General features: G+C 44.3%; 1 protein-coding gene and 1 long non-coding RNA gene across 2 annotated transcripts in view; one reads left to right on the top strand and one right to left on the bottom strand.

Moving 5' to 3' along the window:
- The window catches only part of IMMT (inner membrane mitochondrial protein), a 240,552-nt gene that overhangs the window by 176,135 nt on the left and 47,225 nt on the right, over window positions 1-17,192 (top strand). The window lies entirely within an intron of this gene.
- The window catches only part of LOC131840406 (uncharacterized), a 68,689-nt gene that overhangs the window by 8,917 nt on the left and 42,580 nt on the right, over window positions 1-17,192 (bottom strand). The window contains exons 3-4 of the long non-coding RNA XR_009357337.1: window positions 9,861-10,024; window positions 8,515-8,616 (exon numbers count right to left, since the gene is read on the bottom strand). This is a non-coding gene — a long non-coding RNA (uncharacterized LOC131840406). The remainder of the gene's footprint in view (window positions 1-8,514; window positions 8,617-9,860; window positions 10,025-17,192) is intronic.

The raw sequence follows: 17,192 nt of genomic DNA, 5'->3' as shown, positions 1-17,192 counted from the left end.
GGAAAGCCTGCTTCCTCCTCTCTCTCTGCCTGCCTCTCTGCCTACTTGTGATCTCTGTCTGTCAAATAAATAAATAAAATCTTAAAAAAAAAAAAAGTCCTAGAAGTGAAATTTTCAAAAGAGAAGCTCAGGCTGCAGGTGCCCAAGTTGTCATTGGATAATTTTCCGATTCATTCGCTTGGCATTGGCTGCCCCTAAAGGGGACATTCAGGGAGACTGAGGAGCAATTAGAGGGATATCTAGGCCCGTATGACATATATGACAAGCTTTATATGACTGTGAAGAACTCACAGTCCAGTGTGGTGTTTCTCAAACTCTGAGGACTGTTCTCATTTTTTACCATATCTGACTATCACATTTACAATCTTTTACTTAATATTTTTCTTCAGAGGAACTGATTGTTTCCCTTCAATAAATTTGTTTCTAAGAGAGCTTATGTATCTATTATGGACTGAAGGTTTGTGTCCCTCCAAAATTCTTATATTGCTGGTATGAGGAGGTGGGACCTTTGGGAGGTGCTTAGGTCATGAGGATGGACCCCTCAGGAATGGGACCAGTGCTCCCGTAAAAGGGACCCCAGAGAGCTCTCTTTCTCTTTTCACCCCCAGAGGCTACAAGAGATGGGCAGTTGGCAGCCAGGAAGAGGTCTCCCACCGGAGCCTGACCATGCCGGCATCCTGATCTCAGACTTCCAGCCCCCAGAACTGTGAGAGAGAAATATCTGTCACTGCTAAGCCAGCCAGCTGACAATGTTTTGTCAAAGCAGCGTGAACTGACACAGTATCGCTGCGAGATTATGGATTGTGATAGTCATGATTTTTTCTAATACACATCACAATAAATATAAACTATTAAACTATTCAAGTGTTTTAAATGCCTGTCCACCTGTCACCTCAAGGCATTTTGTGTAGCAGCCTGCGGTGGGGAAACATCAAACTCTGTGAGGAGATTCGACACACACACTATGCATGAATAACTATAATCTAAAGCAGGGCGGGACCTATGTGTGGGAGACCAGTGCAGTCCCACAGGTCCCATAGTCAGAAAGCTTCTGCGTTTGGGACTTTGTGCTCTTGCCTTGTCTTGAAGTTTTTAACTGAGGCATAAATTAGTTCTGGGTGTACAACACAGTGAAGCAATATTTGCGCATACAGAGAAATGATCCGACAGTAGTCTAGTTGACATCTATCGCCATACAGAGTTACACAACGATCTCCTCTCCTAGCAGCTTTCAAATATGGAATATGGTATAATTAATAGTCACCGTCCTTGACATTACATCTCTATGGCTTGTTATCTTATAACTGGAAGTTTGTACCTTTGACCCATCCTCCCCACCTCTGGCAAATGCCAGTCTGTTCTCTGTATCGAGGAACTCAGTTTTGTGGTGGCGTTATTTTCAAATTTCACATATAAGCGAGATCATGTAATATTTGTTTTTCTCTGTCTTATTTCACTTAGCATAACGCCCTCAAGGTCCATCTATGTTCTCACAAGTGGCAGGAATTTCTTCTTCTTTTTTTTTATAGCTGGATAAAATCCAGTTGTATATATATATGTGTGTGTGTGTGTGTGTGTGTATATACCACATTTTCTTTTTCCATTCATCCATTGATTCATACTTAGTGTCTTTCCATATTTTGTCGTAAATAACACTGCAGTGGACTTGGTGGGGGTGCATGAGGTTTTTTAGTAAATGAATCCCTGAGCTGGTGTTGTGGAAGTAAAGTCCAATAGGACAGTGAAACACGCGCTGGTAGCTGGTGGCCTCGGCGCAAGCACTGTCCTATCTCTGCTGTCTCCCCCGGATGTGGTCTTTGGCTGCCCGGCCTCCTTCCACCTGGTGTCCTCTTCTCAGCTAGTTTCCCCTCCCTGCCCTGGTCCAGCAGCCACTGCCACTCCCTGCCTTGGCCAGAGGGACCCGGGCCCGGAGGGCCCGGCTGTGTCTCAGGACACGGCGGGATGGCAGCTGTCTCTGCCCTGGGCTGGTGGCATGGTGCACTCGGCAGAGGCGAGATTCTTGCCTAGAGATACCTAGAGCTGCCCAGTGTGCAGGTTGCAACCCCCCGGGGGCTCGCCCACCTATGTGATGGGAGAAGCCTGCCTCAACATGCTAATCCAGCCCCTTCCAGTGGGAGAAGGAACCCCACAGCCCACGATGTGTGAGCACCAAGTTGTGGAAGACACAGGTGGCATGGTGCCGGTGAGGGTCTGCCATCGCAGCCCCTTGCCCGAGGGAGCGCAACTGAATAGGAAACCAAAAAAACACCATGAAGGGAGAAGAGAGAGTTTTGGGAAGAAAAGAAAAAGCTTTCTATTTTAGTACATTTAATGGCAGCTTTACTTCTTCTTCTTCTTCTTTTTAAGATTTTATTTATTTATTTGACAGACAGAGATCACAAGTAGGGAGAGAGGCAGGCAGAGAGAGAGCAGGAAGCAGGCTCCCTGCTGAGCAGAGAGCCCGACATGGGGCTGGATCCCAAGACCCTGGGATCATGACCCAAGCCAAAAGCAGAGGCTTTAACCCACTGAGCCACCCAGGTGCCCCTCTTCTTTTTTGAATAAGGGGCCTTGATTTTCATTTTTATCTTGAGCCCACAAATTATGTAGCTGAACCTGACCCAAAGCAGCCCCTGGGAAGTGTCACTGGGTCCAGGCAGGTACAGTTTCTAGAAGGTTCTGGAAGATGTTACCCAGTGGCCCTGCTCCTTGGGGCTGCTGAGTTGGGCCTGGGAATCTGATGGGATTTAGATCTGCAGGCCTGGGGACAGGCACATCTTGAGGAAAGAAACAGACGTGAGAGCTCAGGGTCTGCCCTGGGAACTACAAAGGCATGTAGCCCAGGTGGGGGACCAGGAACCGTAGGATATGGCCCAGGAAGTGGGCAAGTTCAGGGCAACTAACGCATGAAACTGATCTTGGTCTGTGGCCCACACGAAGACCCTGACAGTTTCTGCCTTAGAAAGCAACAGGTGTGGGAGACAACAGTGGTGGTGCTGTGGGGAGAGGCCTAGGAAGGGGCAAGATCATACATGGAACAAGTAACACTTTTTTCTTTATGAACTGTGAGAAGCCAGGGACCAAACGGCTGCAGGATGTAATTCTAGGAGGAAAGAGTGAGACTACAGGCAGGGCGGGCTATGGGGAGAGTCCTGAGCAGGAATGAGGCCAGACATGTGTTACCCAGGCCAAGAAATAAGGATCTATGGCAGCCGTCTCTGAACTATTTGGATCATACACCCTTGAGATATTTTTGAGCACACTCCCTAATTTTTGTACCTTTATTTATGCATAAATCATGCACTTGCTCAATTCTATTATGGTTGTTATAAAACAAAAGCAAAAACAAAACTTTAAAAAAGGATAACTAAAAATAAGGATAAAAGAAAGTTCTAACAACTTCTTCCTGCCCCACAGCCCACTGCTGTCATGCATACGCTCAATGTTAGGCCTAGACAGGGGCCGAGCTTCTGGGCAGTTTATGCTTTATGTGTGTGTGGAGGCGGCTGTGTGACAAGCTGTGCGGATGAGTTGTGGGGTGAGTGTCGGGGAAGAATCTAAACAGGGAGTCTCAGGGGATCCTCACAACACCCCACGGGCAGGAGCTGTTATGTTACTTCTCGGTTAATATGAGGATGATGGGAAGTCCTGTAACTCATCTGAAGTCCCAGCTTGGGCCAAGATGTGGACCCAAGTTTGGCTGACTCCGGAGCCTCTGTCCGCCCCACTGGGCCACCCAGCTTTCCCTAGTTAGCTTTGGGTCTGACCTGTTTTTCTGGAGGAGCAAGTTGTTGGGGTTGAACTCTGTTGTCAGAGCAGGGTGGTTAGGGCACTGGAGAAGACTCTGACAGCATCCTGTTTATAAGGGCCGAGGGCATCCACCTGCTGGCCATGACCTCCATCTTGGGGCCTCATCTTTGGTGCACTGGAAGCTGAGGGGCATTTGAGAACAGATTCTACACCCTTCCCCTCAGGTGGGACAATTCTGAGGTGTGTTCCCAACCCTCTTCCAGAGGTGCCCCCGGCCCCGAGGCTTGCATGCTCTTAGAGGTGACCTACTTATTAAGATACTCTGCTTTGGCTTTCTTCCTTTCCCATCTAGCCTTTCTCTGTCTTACTCCCCCTCCTGGAATCACTTCTTGACTAAACGACCTGCCCACTGATTCCCCCCTCTCTGGGGAACGCAGACCAAGCAGGTCCACCAAGGAGAGAAGCCTTGTCTTATGCCATGTAATTCTGTGGCTCAAACATCCCACTCCTTCTTCCTGGGCCTTGGCACGCAGTGCCAAATGACCATGGCATTCTTTTCTCCAAATCAAGCGTTAGTTCTCCACAGGGCACTTCAGGCGACTGTTAACAATCAGTGAGTGTTGACAAGTGAGTTGAAATCTATTTGACTTGAGTTCCAGAAGGTTTACTCAGGTTGCTTTATGAAGAATGGATGGCAAAGTTGAGGGCAGAGGTAGAGAGACCAGTTAGGAGTCTACTGGAATAATCCAGATGGGAGATGACAGTGGCTTGGACCATATTAGCAGCCAGGGTAAGAAGCACAGGGTTCTGAATGTAAGCCAACAGGATCTACCAACTGATTGCATGCAGGACATGAAAGGAAGAAGGGACTCAAGGGTGACTGCCAGCTCATTGGGCCCAAGCAACTGGCTTTGTCCTTTTCTGAGATGAAGATCAGGAAGAACACAGTGGAGGGATAGGTGGTGTTGGGTTTAAGATGCCCATTAGACATCCAAGTAGAGAGGTTGGGTTGTAAGTTAGAGACAGAAATTTGGTGTTTAGGGTCAAGATCTAGGTTAAAGAGCTAACTTTGGGAGTCACTCAGTCCTTGAGACTTGGTGAGGTTGGCAAAGAGTGACAGGGAAATGTCCAAAGCCAGAACCTTGGGGAATTCCTGGTGATCAGGGTCAGAGAGATATGAGAAGGAGTGGCTAGCATTGTGGGAGGAGATCCAAGGAGAGCATAAATCCAAACCAGGACTGTGTCAGGAAGGTAGAGCGATCTACTCCACCAAAGATGCTATTGAGGGGTTTAAGAAGTTGGGTAAGGAAATGAGTCAATGAAGGGGCTAAATATTAGTGGTAGACATGGTTATATCAGAGATCGCATATCTGAGGTGGAAGGAGAATTATTGCAGTCTGTTTTAGAGAAGGAGTGAGCTGGAGAAACAGGGTGTAGTGACTGGAGCGTGGGACACAAGAAACTGACACGACCGAAGGCTCTCTAGTCAGTGGTAGTGGTGGGTTCTAGGGTATGTCTGTGGAAGTGAGTGGTTGAGGGGGAGGTGACAAGGTCACTGGTCTCCACGCATAGGTCATGGAATTGGAGGCTGGGTGCTATAGACTAAATGATTGTGCCCCCCTCACCCCCCACTCATATGTTGAATCTGACTCCCTGATGCAATGGTTTTTGGAAGACCGACCTTTGGGAGGTGGTTAGATGAGGGTGGGGCCCTGATGAATGGGATTAGTGCCCTTATAAAAGAGAGACCCTTGCTTCTTCTGCCATATGAGGACCCAGGGAGAAGAAGGTAGAGTATGAACCAGGAAGTAGGTCTTTACTAGACACTCAGTCTGCCTTGATCTTGGACTTCCCAGCCTCTAGAACAGTGAGAAATACATTTCTGTCTTTAAGCTGCCCAGTCTCTGACAATCTGTGACAGCAGCCTGAGTGGACAAAGACACTGGGACTTGGGGAGGATCTTTGTGGGTTTTGAAATCACCGAGAAATAAAGCTGGAGCTAAAACAGTGCTGGAGAGCATGAGAGTGAATCAAAGTCCTCAAGGAATGACAGGAAGTCCCCTGGAGTCAGCAGGTGCCTGCAACTAGGAGGGCACCAGTGGGATAGCTTGGTGAGATCCCGAGGGGGAGTCAGAAGCCCACTGGCTTTTTTCAGAGGGAAGCAGGGAGAATGGTTTGGAAGCAGAGATGAAGAGCAAAAGTGATACTGACCCTCCCCAGGGGCTGAGTCTAGCTAGAAAAGGGGGCTGCCCTGTTTCAGAGTCTTCCAGGGAAATGATCCCTCCCATTCAGTTTCCCACATCATTGCCATTTCACTTAAGAGGTCCGAGATCCAGTACTTTCTGAACCCACATGTGATGCCGACCTTGGAAATTTTACCCCAAACCCCAATTAGCCATCCCCACATAATACTGGGACAATTTTTCTCCTCCATTTCCCTAGTAGGTATATATTTGTCATCTCCAGAGCTTGTATTTGAAAAAGACCTTTAAAGTCCTTGTTTACAAAAACATGTAATTCTTTTCGTTGTGAGGTCATATCCCTAAGGAGACTTACTAAATCTGTGTTTAAATTTCTTTGCCTATTTTTTCCACCAGTGTCATCGGGTGACCTTTACAAACATACAAGTTAGCACTGATTGAGGTCAATTAGAGCCAAGGCACCTTCCCCAGACAGTCGTCCTTACCTAAAAAGAGGGAGGAAGGAGGGAAGGAAGGAAGGAAAGAAGGGGGCAAAGCCGGCAGGAAAGAAGGAAGGAGGAAGGGAAGGAAGGAAGAAGAAAGAAAAAGAGAGAGAGAAAGGGGGGAACCAAGGAAGGGGAGGGGATGAAGGAAGGACAGAAGCAAGCATGCAATCAAGAAGGCTAAGAACTCCAATGCAATAATATTTACAATTAATCTTCTTTTTTTTTTAAGATTTAATTTATTTATTTGACATAGAGAAATCACAAGTACATCGAGAGGCAGGCAGAGAGAGAGAGGGGAAAGCAGGCTCCCTGCTGAGCAGAGAGCCTGATGCGGGACTTGATCCCAGGACCCTGAGATCATGACCTGAGCCGAAGGCAGCGGCTTAACCCACTGAGCCACCCAGGCGCCCTACAATTAATCTTCTTGAGGGATAATTTTCAGGAACCACCCCCTCATCCTTGCCTGATATCCCACCATCTCTGGTGCTGGTCTTTATAGTCCCAGTGTCTGGAACAGTGCCAAGAAACATTTGCGACAAATGGCCGTTGTTCCGAGCCCTAGCAAAGATGCCTCCATTGACTGGTAGGACCTTGGACCTTCAGTCTTCCGATGCACATCGGCCCCCACACCCAGTCCAAGCCCTTCCTCTGCTCCCCCACAGAGCTGCGACTTGCTTCTTTTCTCCCGCCACATGTGTGTTCAGAAGCATATTGGCTTTTATTAAGTGCAACTCTACTGTTAACAGATTATATAACTTAATCTCGTGCCAGGCACCCCCTGGCGCTGGACCCTGCTGGGCAGGAGGCCAGATTTGGATCAAGTTTGGTGAAGAGGTGAGCTATTCACTGCCAGGGCACCAGCTCCAGGATGGCGTTCCAGCTGCACGTTGGACTCTGGGTAGTTTTTGTCTCTGGTGACCGAGGTTGGAGGTCATCTGGACTGGGAGCGACAAGCAGCAGGAGTGGTAACAGAAAAGTGTAAATAAAGCAGAGGTGAGGGAGATGAGGGGAGCCGGGTTTGGTCAGGAGGAGGAGAAAATTTCCTATGTTGCCACTCTTCTGCTCCCCTAAAAGCCCATCTGCCTCCAGTAAGCCATTGTGTGAACTTGAATGGGCCTTGAGAGTTCTGCCCTGTGCATTTGAGAATATTGATGAGTTCTTAAACCACAGCACACGGAGGTGATTGTTGTTGAAGAAACACGTGTTCATTGTGCAGCTTCCTGTGTGGTCAGGGCGTCTGGTTTGGTTCGTCCCAGCACGGTCCCCACCATGGTGACCCACGGCAGTGACTGAGGATCAGCGCTCACCAGCCATCTCCCTGGCTGTGGAGTCTGTGATAGAACCCTCATTAAGTGACTCCTTCCTTATGAGCTCCAGCGAGATGAAAAGGAAGAAGTCTCAGAGCAAGACACTAGGCACCTTTGAGGTCTTAGGTGAGACATCCGTCAATGGTAGTGTGGAGAGTGAATGCTAACATAAGAAATGTCAGCACAAACGTCAGCATAAAAACGATACAGCAGAAACGCCAGCATTCAAGGCTGCAGACGCTCCACCCTGAACCTGATCCCTATGAGGTCTCAACAAATCCAAAGGGACTCTCCACCAACCCCTTATCAGTCCCTTAGCACAGCACTTCTCTGCTTTGTAGAGCTTGTTGGAACAGATCCTTGGTCCCACCTCCAGAGATCTGTTTCAGTAGCTCTGGGTTGGGGGAGGCACCATCATCACTTCGGACAAGCCCCAAGATGCTGCATAGGATGGGGTTCAGGACATGCTACCCCCAAAACATGGCCCCAGACCATAACTGAACTGAACTGAATACTGAAGCTGGAGGAGTTTGAGAAAACAACAGATGGATGGCTGAAAGGTCATTTTGCTGAGAACCGCCAAGAGAATTATTTGTGCTTGATCCAGATCTGAAGACATGTGGTTGGACATGCATATCGGTTTCCTTATTTGTAAAATAGGGAAAAGACTCCTTCCTTGGGCATGGCTGTGTGAGGATTATGGTCACAGCTATGTGGGTAGCACAGGAGCCAAGATCTGGCTTCTCAGACTCACAAGAACAGTGCACTTACTAGTAACGAGCGCAACACTGGTTCCAGTGGAAGGAGCTCTTCCTGAGTCCAGGCGTCATGCTCACTGCTCCATATGCAATGCTCCATTTAAACCTCACAACACTGCAGGAGGGAGATATTGTTATTACCCCAAGGAAAGCCAAGCGAAGAGATGAAGTAACTTGCCCCAGGTGGCAGAGCCAGGGGTTGAACCCAGGTCCCCTCACAATAAGGCTGCTACTACCTCATGAACTGTGGGACTCCTCCCATCAGTGCTCTCTGGAAACCATCAGATTGGCTGCAGCTCAAACAGGGCTAGCAGCCAGGAGACTCGGGGTGGAGTACTGGCTCTGCTATCACAGCTCCCTGTGGGTTTAGGTGAGCCACTTGCTCTGTCTGGACCTGTTTCCTTATCTGTAAAGTGGTGTCTAAGGCCCTTCCAGAGCTAACATAGCCAGACTCTGCTACTTTTCCATTTTCCAAGTGGGGTTCCAGAAGTTTCTCACACAGCCAGGGTTCTGGCCATAAGCCAAGTCTCAGGAGACTACTTAGACTTCTGTAATTCTCTCAGGCTTAGAAAGAAAGGGACTCTATGGAGTATCAACAGGGACAGCAGGGCCTCAAAAATAGGGAGTACCAGATGAGCTGCTGGCTCAAACTAGGCGAGATCACTGGTCCCGCCATCTCTTCCTTCTGGCTTTGCTTTCATTCTTTCTTTTCTTTTTTTTTTTAAGATTTTATTTATTTATTTGACACACACACACACACAGAGAGACAGATCACAAGTAGTCAGAGAGGCAGGCAGAGGGGGAGGGGCAAGCAGGCTCCATGCCGAGCAGAGAGCCCAATGCAGGGCTTGATCCCAGGACCCTGAGACCATGACCTGAGCTGAATGAAGCCAGAGGCTTTAACCCACTGAGCCATACAGGCGCCCCTGGCTTTCATTTCTTTATACATGAAATCATTTAAGGCTGGGACCAGATGTGTTGCGCATAAACTACTTTGTGTCAAGACAAATGTCTTAAAGGCAGAACAGGTATTTAAATTTCATCAAGAACAGTCACCACCTAGATTCTGCCATTAATACTTTATTCCACTTGCTTTATCACATGTCTGTCCACTGAATTATTCATTTACTCATCTTATTTTTTATATATTTCAAAGTAGGTTACAGACACCTGTATACTTCCCCCTAATATTCAAGCATGCTTACCATTACCTGAAGTTCAATATTTGATACATTTTCTTTGATATAAAATTTACATCCAACAAAAGGCACAAATATTGAGCATACAAGAGCTGATTTTTGACAAGTGCATTAAACTGTGTAATTAACCCCCCATCAAGATATAGAATATTTCCCTCACCTCAGAAAGTTCTCTATGCTCCTTTTCATCATAGAATTTTTCCCCCATCAAAGGATAGTTTTGCCCAGAAAAGGCCTTTAAATTAGCTTCATTGAAATCAGTAAATGTATTCAGTATTGCAGATATTTTAGGCTTTGCCATCATAGCTCTAGATGACACATAGGCTAAAAAAAAAAAAAAAAAAAAAGTGACTATGTTCCAATAAAACTTGCCTTATGGATGCTGAAATTTGAATTATAGAATTTCATGTGTCACAAAATATTATTCTTCTTTTGATTTTTTCAACTACTTAAAAGCATAAAAATTATTCTTACCTGCAGGATGTACAAAGGCAGACTGTAGATTGGATTTGACACACAGGCCATAGTTTGCTAACTTTTGATCTAGATGAATTCAAAATGCTTTAGAAAATTATGTTTAACTATGTCTTAAAAATGTTATGGTAACCACCAAAAGAATAGGCATAGATAGTATCATTTCCAACCCACAATAAGAGAAGCAAGGGAAGAAAGAAAAACTGATCGGCTAAAGAAAAGATAGAAAAAAAAAAAGGAAGAAAGGGTGATAGAGAACATACAAACAACATGACAAGGAAAACTCTAGTTGTATAAGTAATCAGAGTGCCCCTGAATAGGCTAAATTAGCCAATTACAAGACCTAAATGTTCAGTTTAGGCTAAAAAAAGAAAAGAAAAGAAAAAAAAAGTTATATCCTATTTCCAAAAGGTATATCTGAAAGAAAATTATGCAGAAACTTTGAAAATAAAAGTAGAAAGAAACAAAACAGATGAACATGGGGGGAAAGAGAGAGAGAGAAGTAAACCACAAAACAGACTCTTTTTTTTTTTTTTTTGAAAGATTATTTATTTATTTATTTGACAGAGAGAGATCGCAGGCAGAGAGGCAGGCAGAGAGAGAGGGGGAAGCAGGCTCCCCGCCGAGCAGAGAGCCCGATGCGGGACTCGATCCCAGGACCCTGAGATCATGACCTGAGCCGAAGGCAGAGGCTTAACCCACTGAGCCACCTAGGCACCCCACAAAACAGACTCTTAACTCTAGAGAACAAACTGAAGGTTGAGAGAGTGAGACGAGGGGGGGATGGGTGAAATGGGTGATGGGGATTAAGGAGGACACTTGCGATGAGTGTTACATGTCAGCGATGAATTGCTCAATTCCCTCCTGAAATGAATATTATACTGTAGGTTAACTAACTGAAATTTAAATAAAAACTTGAAGAAAAAAATAAAGGCAGAAGGAAATAGATACTACCCAAATAGGTATCATAGGTTACACAGTAACTATAAAACCAGAAACAATACAACATCACACCCATTAGGATAGTTACTATAAACAAAACACAAAAAATAGAAAACAAGAAGTGTTGGAAAGCATGTGAAGAAATTGGACCCCTTGTGCCCTGTTCATGGGGATGTAAAATGGTGCAGAATGGTCTCCTAAAAAATTAAAAATAGGATTACCACATGATCTAGCAATTCCACTTCTAAGTACATTACCCAAAGAATTGAAAACAGGGACTCAAAGAGATATTTGCACACCCATGTTCATAGCTGTGGTATTCATGGTAGCTAATGGGAAAGAGCCTCATGTGTCCTTCAGCAGACGGTTAGATAAACAACAAAAAGTAGTTTGTACATACAGCAGAATATGACTCAGTCTTGAAAGGAAAGGAAATTCTGTCACGTGCAATATCATAGATGAAACTTGAGGACATTACGTAAGCGAAATAATCCAGTCACAAAGGGTTGAATACTGTATGATTCCACTTACAGGAGGATCCTAGAATAATCAGATTCACGGGATCCTAGAATAATCAGATTCACGGAGACAGAAAGTAGAATGGCAGCTGCCTGGAACTGGGAGGAGAGAAGAATGGGGAGTTGTTACTTAATGGGTACAGAGTTTCAGTTCTGCAAGATGAAAAGAATTCTGTGGGTGGATGGTGGTAACAGTTGCACAACAGATGTGATGTACTTAATCCCACTGCCCTGTGCACTTAAAAGCAGTGAAAGTGGCAAATTTTATGTTATGTGTTTTTTTTGCTACAATTAAAAAAAATAAAATAGGGACACCTGGGTGGCTCAGTTGGTTAAACATCTGCCTTAGGCTCAGGTCATAATCCCGGGATCCTGCGATCAAGCCCCGCACCAGGCTCCCTGCTCAGTGAGGAGTCTGGTTCTCCCTCTCCCTTTGCCCTTCCCCCTGCTCGTGCTCTCTCTCTCGCTCTCTCAAATAAACAAATAAAATTAAAAAAAATAATAAGATAAAAATCATCCCAGCAAACACAGATTAGTTCCTATTGATAAAAGCTACAGTCCGCTAAAATGATGGTCATATGCTTCAATGTATATCACCCTAGAGTTCTGAAGTGTATCTAATGTACATAAATAAAACATTGTACCAAAAGAGAGTACTCATTTTTTTCCAGACAACCATGGCCCTTTTACAAACTGGCCACATATTTAACCACAAAGAGAACCCCAGCAAATTTCAGAAAGCACACAAATCTTATTATTTGGTCACTATGCAATAAAATTAGAAATTGCAAAACAAAACACAAGAAGTAGCCAAATTTAAAATCTTTTTGGAAATTTTAAAGTCTCTTTTAAAGTAACTCTTGGGGGCGCCTGGGTGGCTCAGTGGGTTAAGCCACTGCCTTCGGCTCAGGTCATGATCTCAGGGTCCTGGGATCGAGTCCCGCATCGGGCTCTCTGCTCAGCAGGGAGCCTGCTTCCTCCTCTCTCTCTGCCTGCCTCTCTGCCTACTTGTGATCTCTCTCTGTCAAATAAATAAATAAATAAAATCTTTAAAAAAAAAAAATTAAAGTAACTCTTGGGATGAGAAGGAAATTATAAACCAGAAATAAGCCAAAATGACACTGTGTTTTCAGGGACCTATGGGACCTGATCCAAGAGGACTCAGGAAAATTTATTAGAAACAAGAAGAATTCAGAATAAATTAAGGAAGCATTAAAGTCAAGAAGCTGGAATGAAAGTTCAGCAAAAATAAACCTGAAGAAATTAGATGCGTGGAATATAAAAATTAGAATTTAAAGAGATGGAGTAAACACATTGAAAATAAAGTTGATTAATAAACAAAATCTTGATCTTCGAAAAGATCATATTGCTATAGACAAATCTAACTAAATCTCATAAATAAGATACATGAATAAAAATTTAAAGAACAATTAACATTTAAAATGAAAAAAGGAAACACAACTATTGAGATTTTAAAGCATTCTAAAATTTTCTAAAAAGAAACGAATGTTAATAAAAATTTTTTAAATCTAGGTAGAAATGCTGAGTTTTCTAGGAAGATACAAATTACCAAAACTGGTCTAAGAGGAGACAGAAAACTTGAACAGGCCAAAAAACACAGAAGAAATTAGAACTGTTGTGAGAGTTCTTTCCCTTTAACAAAAAGCCGAAACCAGGCTCAGATGGTTTCATTGGCGAATTACATCTGATTTTCAAGGACCTGACTCTCTCTATGGTACATAAATTCTCAGAGTGTACGAAACATAAGTCTGCAAGTCTAGATGCCAAGTTGGAAAGATGGCATATTGGTCTAATGGGGGCTCTGGGAGGTCTACTCAAGTTAGGAGCACAGTTTTAGGGGCAAAAACACTTATGCCAGAGAAAGGGGAGCATCTGGATTAGGCAGGGGAAGCTGTCAGACCAGGATGCAGATCTGACCAAGTCTTTGCCCACCCAAATGAGAAGCCCCAGAGCAGAGACTTCCCATTAGAGGAGTCCCACATTGATCAGAAATAGCTATAGGCATGTACCTTCCTCAGTCTTGCTTACTCAGTACTTGGAAATACCCGGAAAAAAAGTGTGACCTTGGCTCACCACAGCACATTAAAAAAAAAAAAGAAAGAAACCAACAAAGAAAGGAAGAAAACTATGGATTAATTGCACTAAAAACTTAAAGGCCCAACATTCTAAATAAACTACCAGCAAATTGAATCCAGTGGTGTTTTCCAAGGATTATACACAGAGACTGTAAAGATTTTTAAGTTTTAAGCAGAGAATCTATTAACTTGCCACATTAATAGATTGAAAGGCAGAAAAGATTATTCCCATCACAATAAATGCCTTGATAAATGGATTTGATAAAATGTGTGCTTATTTCTAAATAAGAACATAACATTCTTGGCAAACGAGGGGTAAAAGGAAACTTTCTTGCCTTGATAAAGCCTAGCTACCAAAACCCATTAGGAAATATCTTATTCAATGGGGAAAAATCAGACATTCTAGAAACATCAGCAATAAGACAAATTTTTCCACCATCACTGTTACTACTCACCAGTCTACTGGTGATCCAAGTCAATTAGGAAGGAAAAAAGAAAGGAATTAAAAAATTACCATTTACTGTTTTAAAATTAATTATGATGAACAACAATGAATATGCTAAAAATATCAAATTTTACCCTTTAAATGGGTAAGTTGTATAATATGTGAATTATATCTCTAAATGCTATTAAAGCATCATCATTACCTTATCCATTACAAGACTTACTACTTAAAAGATACTGTCTACTTAGAAAATCAAAGAGAATATGCTTAAAAAATCATCAAAATGAGAAGATTTAGAAAAGTAGCCAAATAAAAAAACAACGTACAAAAATCATGTTCTAATAAACAAACAATAGTCAATTTCACAACACTAAAAAAAAGGGGGTAGGGTAGAATCCTATTTACTCCATGCAGAAAGACTAAACAGCCAAGGCCAGACCTAATGAGAAACTTAAATTTTGAAGACTTAAATTTTAAAGACAGGACTTGACTGATGAACAAAAGTTGAGGTATAAAGCATGACAGCCAAACTGTTTGTGTACCCCAACTTCCCTCTGGGAATGGCTGGAGTGGAAATTCCCTTTAAAAGAGCCTGTGGACATCGCAGGGACCATGAAGAATGTGACTAATGAAGTATGTAAAATTCCGAGCACCAAGTCTGGCAAATGGTGAGCCCTCAACAAATGTTAATTATTTTTCCAGATTCCACGTACAGTCAGAACTCAGGGGCACAGCAATGGAAAATTGAACTTGATCCTGCAGTGTTGGTGGGTTGATTGGGATGGTAGAAAAGCTCTGAAAGGAGTAGGACCCTTCATTGAACTAAATTGTGCCACTTAGAGATGAAGGCATCCAACTAGACATATGAGCTCATGGAGAAACAAGTCATCAGAGTTCAGAGATAGAATCAGTGCATGTGTTTGAGGGTGGATTCCTAAAACCAGAGGTCCCTGGGCATTTATTTGTCTATTCAGAGTAACACTGACCCAGCTGTACAGCCCCACTCAGAACTGTACAGGAAACAGGTGGGTCATGAAGGGTTTTCATTCATTCATCTTTTATTCATTCATTCAAAAAATAATCATTGGGTTCCAAACTGTTCTTCGTACCTACAAGGAGCTAGAAGGAAAAGGAAACTGTATATAGTAAAGACTCTTTTTCCAGTCTCGTAGAGTGAGAACAGGATACAAGGAGATCCATAAAGCTGAATGAAGGACCAGGCAAGAGATTTAAAAGCAACGCCAGGAGTAGGTAACTAGAGGGACAAGCATGTGGGAACATGACCCAGAAAGAGGCCCAAGACTGGGGACAGATTTCAACAGCTGCCCTCACTTCTCAGACAGGCAAACATTTAAAGATTGACAACACCAGCTGTTGCTGGGGTGTGCAGAACCAACCCTCCCTGGGATGGTGTAAATTTGGGCCAGCTTTTCAGGAGGGCAACCTCACAAAACACACCAACATACATATGTACATATGACTCAGCAATTTCAAACCAGGCATTTACCCCATGGGAATAATTGGACAAATGAAAGCAGATGTCATGGGGCACCTGGGTGGCTCAGTGGGTTAAGCCTCTGCCTTCAGCTTGGGTCATGATCTCAGGATCCTGGGATCGACCCCTGCTGAGCAGTATGGGCTCTCTGCTCAGCAGGGAGCCTGCCTCGCCTTCTCTCTCAGCCCGCCTCTCTGCCTACTTGTGATCTCTCTCTTCCTGTCAAATAAATAAATAAAATCTTAAAAAAAAAAGAAAGAAAGAAAGAAAGAAAGCAGACGTATCTGTACAGAATATTTATTGCACCATTGCTTGAAGAGGAAAAAAATTGTAATCCTTGGATCAGTCACAAGCTCATCCTTGAACCAGCCATGATGGTCACAGGGATCGGGTCCCTTCATCAGCCAAATCTCAGTCCTGCATCTCTCCTCTGTGACCAGGGGTTGGAGGAGAACCCGGCTGGACAGTTGAGGATTAGATTAAGGGAGGAAGTTCCCCGAAGGGGGCGGGGGAAGAAGAACACCTGTTACCAGGAAACTAGGGATAAGAAAACCTGCTGAATAAGCAAAATCTATAGCTACTTCCATCCACTAGAGAAAGAACGGCTGGTACAGAGGGAGGCATGTTTTGGGCAGAGGGAATAGACCCTTCTTCAGAGTCTCAAAGAGCCCTTATAGTCTGTGATGAAACTCCTTTACTTGAGAGGATGAGGAGACGCGCTGGGAAGGTCAGCCCTTAAAAAGGACCCCCAGAATGGTGAATCCAGCCATATGAATAATGGAATAACTTGAAAGATGTGGCTGAAGCTGTGGGGTGGCTGTGAGAGAAACATCAACACAACAATCGAGAATGCTTTGAGGGGGTTAGGAGAGTTTCTGACCCTGAATGGGTTACACCACATCCACACACATCAGCATGGGGCTAGAATTGCGGGCTCCACCTGCTGCCTAGGGACATGGGACAAACATTATTTCACCACTCAAAAACTCAGTTTCCTCATCTCTGAAATTGAGAGAGGAAGCCAGTCTTACGGGCTTGCTGGGAGAATTACACAAGATCATATTTGTAATATATTTCCAAACCGTGTTAGGGAGTAGGAGTTGAATCTAGCAAGGTGGGGGGCATGGCAGAAGTACCCCCCAAATTTAGACAGAAGGGGAAAAGATGCAAATGGAAGTCTTCATTATGGTGGCCTCAGAAAGTCTGAAAGCCAGAGCTTTGTTCTAGGGCCAAAGGAGCCGTGGAATTTAACCCGGGGGCTGTAACGACAGTTGTAATTGTACTTGACCTGAAACTATGTTGCAAAACCAGAACTTGCCCCTCTGCAAGTTCTTAACTGTACAAACACAACTGCTGTTTACTTTCAGGTTTTTAGGCATCAAGCACACTTTCACCTGCACCCTTCAGAACAGGAGCTAATTAAACACCCCAAGGCAAGGATAGGGTCCCCCCTCCTACCACTGCCCCCCCACCCCGCTCCGTCCTGCCCTCCACTTTGCCTTGTGCCAAGAGCACCACAGGC

This window comes from Mustela lutreola, chromosome 9 (genome assembly GCF_030435805.1).
Source record: "Mustela lutreola isolate mMusLut2 chromosome 9, mMusLut2.pri, whole genome shotgun sequence".
NCBI lineage: Eukaryota > Metazoa > Chordata > Mammalia > Carnivora > Mustelidae > Mustela > Mustela lutreola.
Note: the sequence above shows the minus strand (reverse complement) of the source record. Positions and strands in the feature narration are given on the sequence as shown.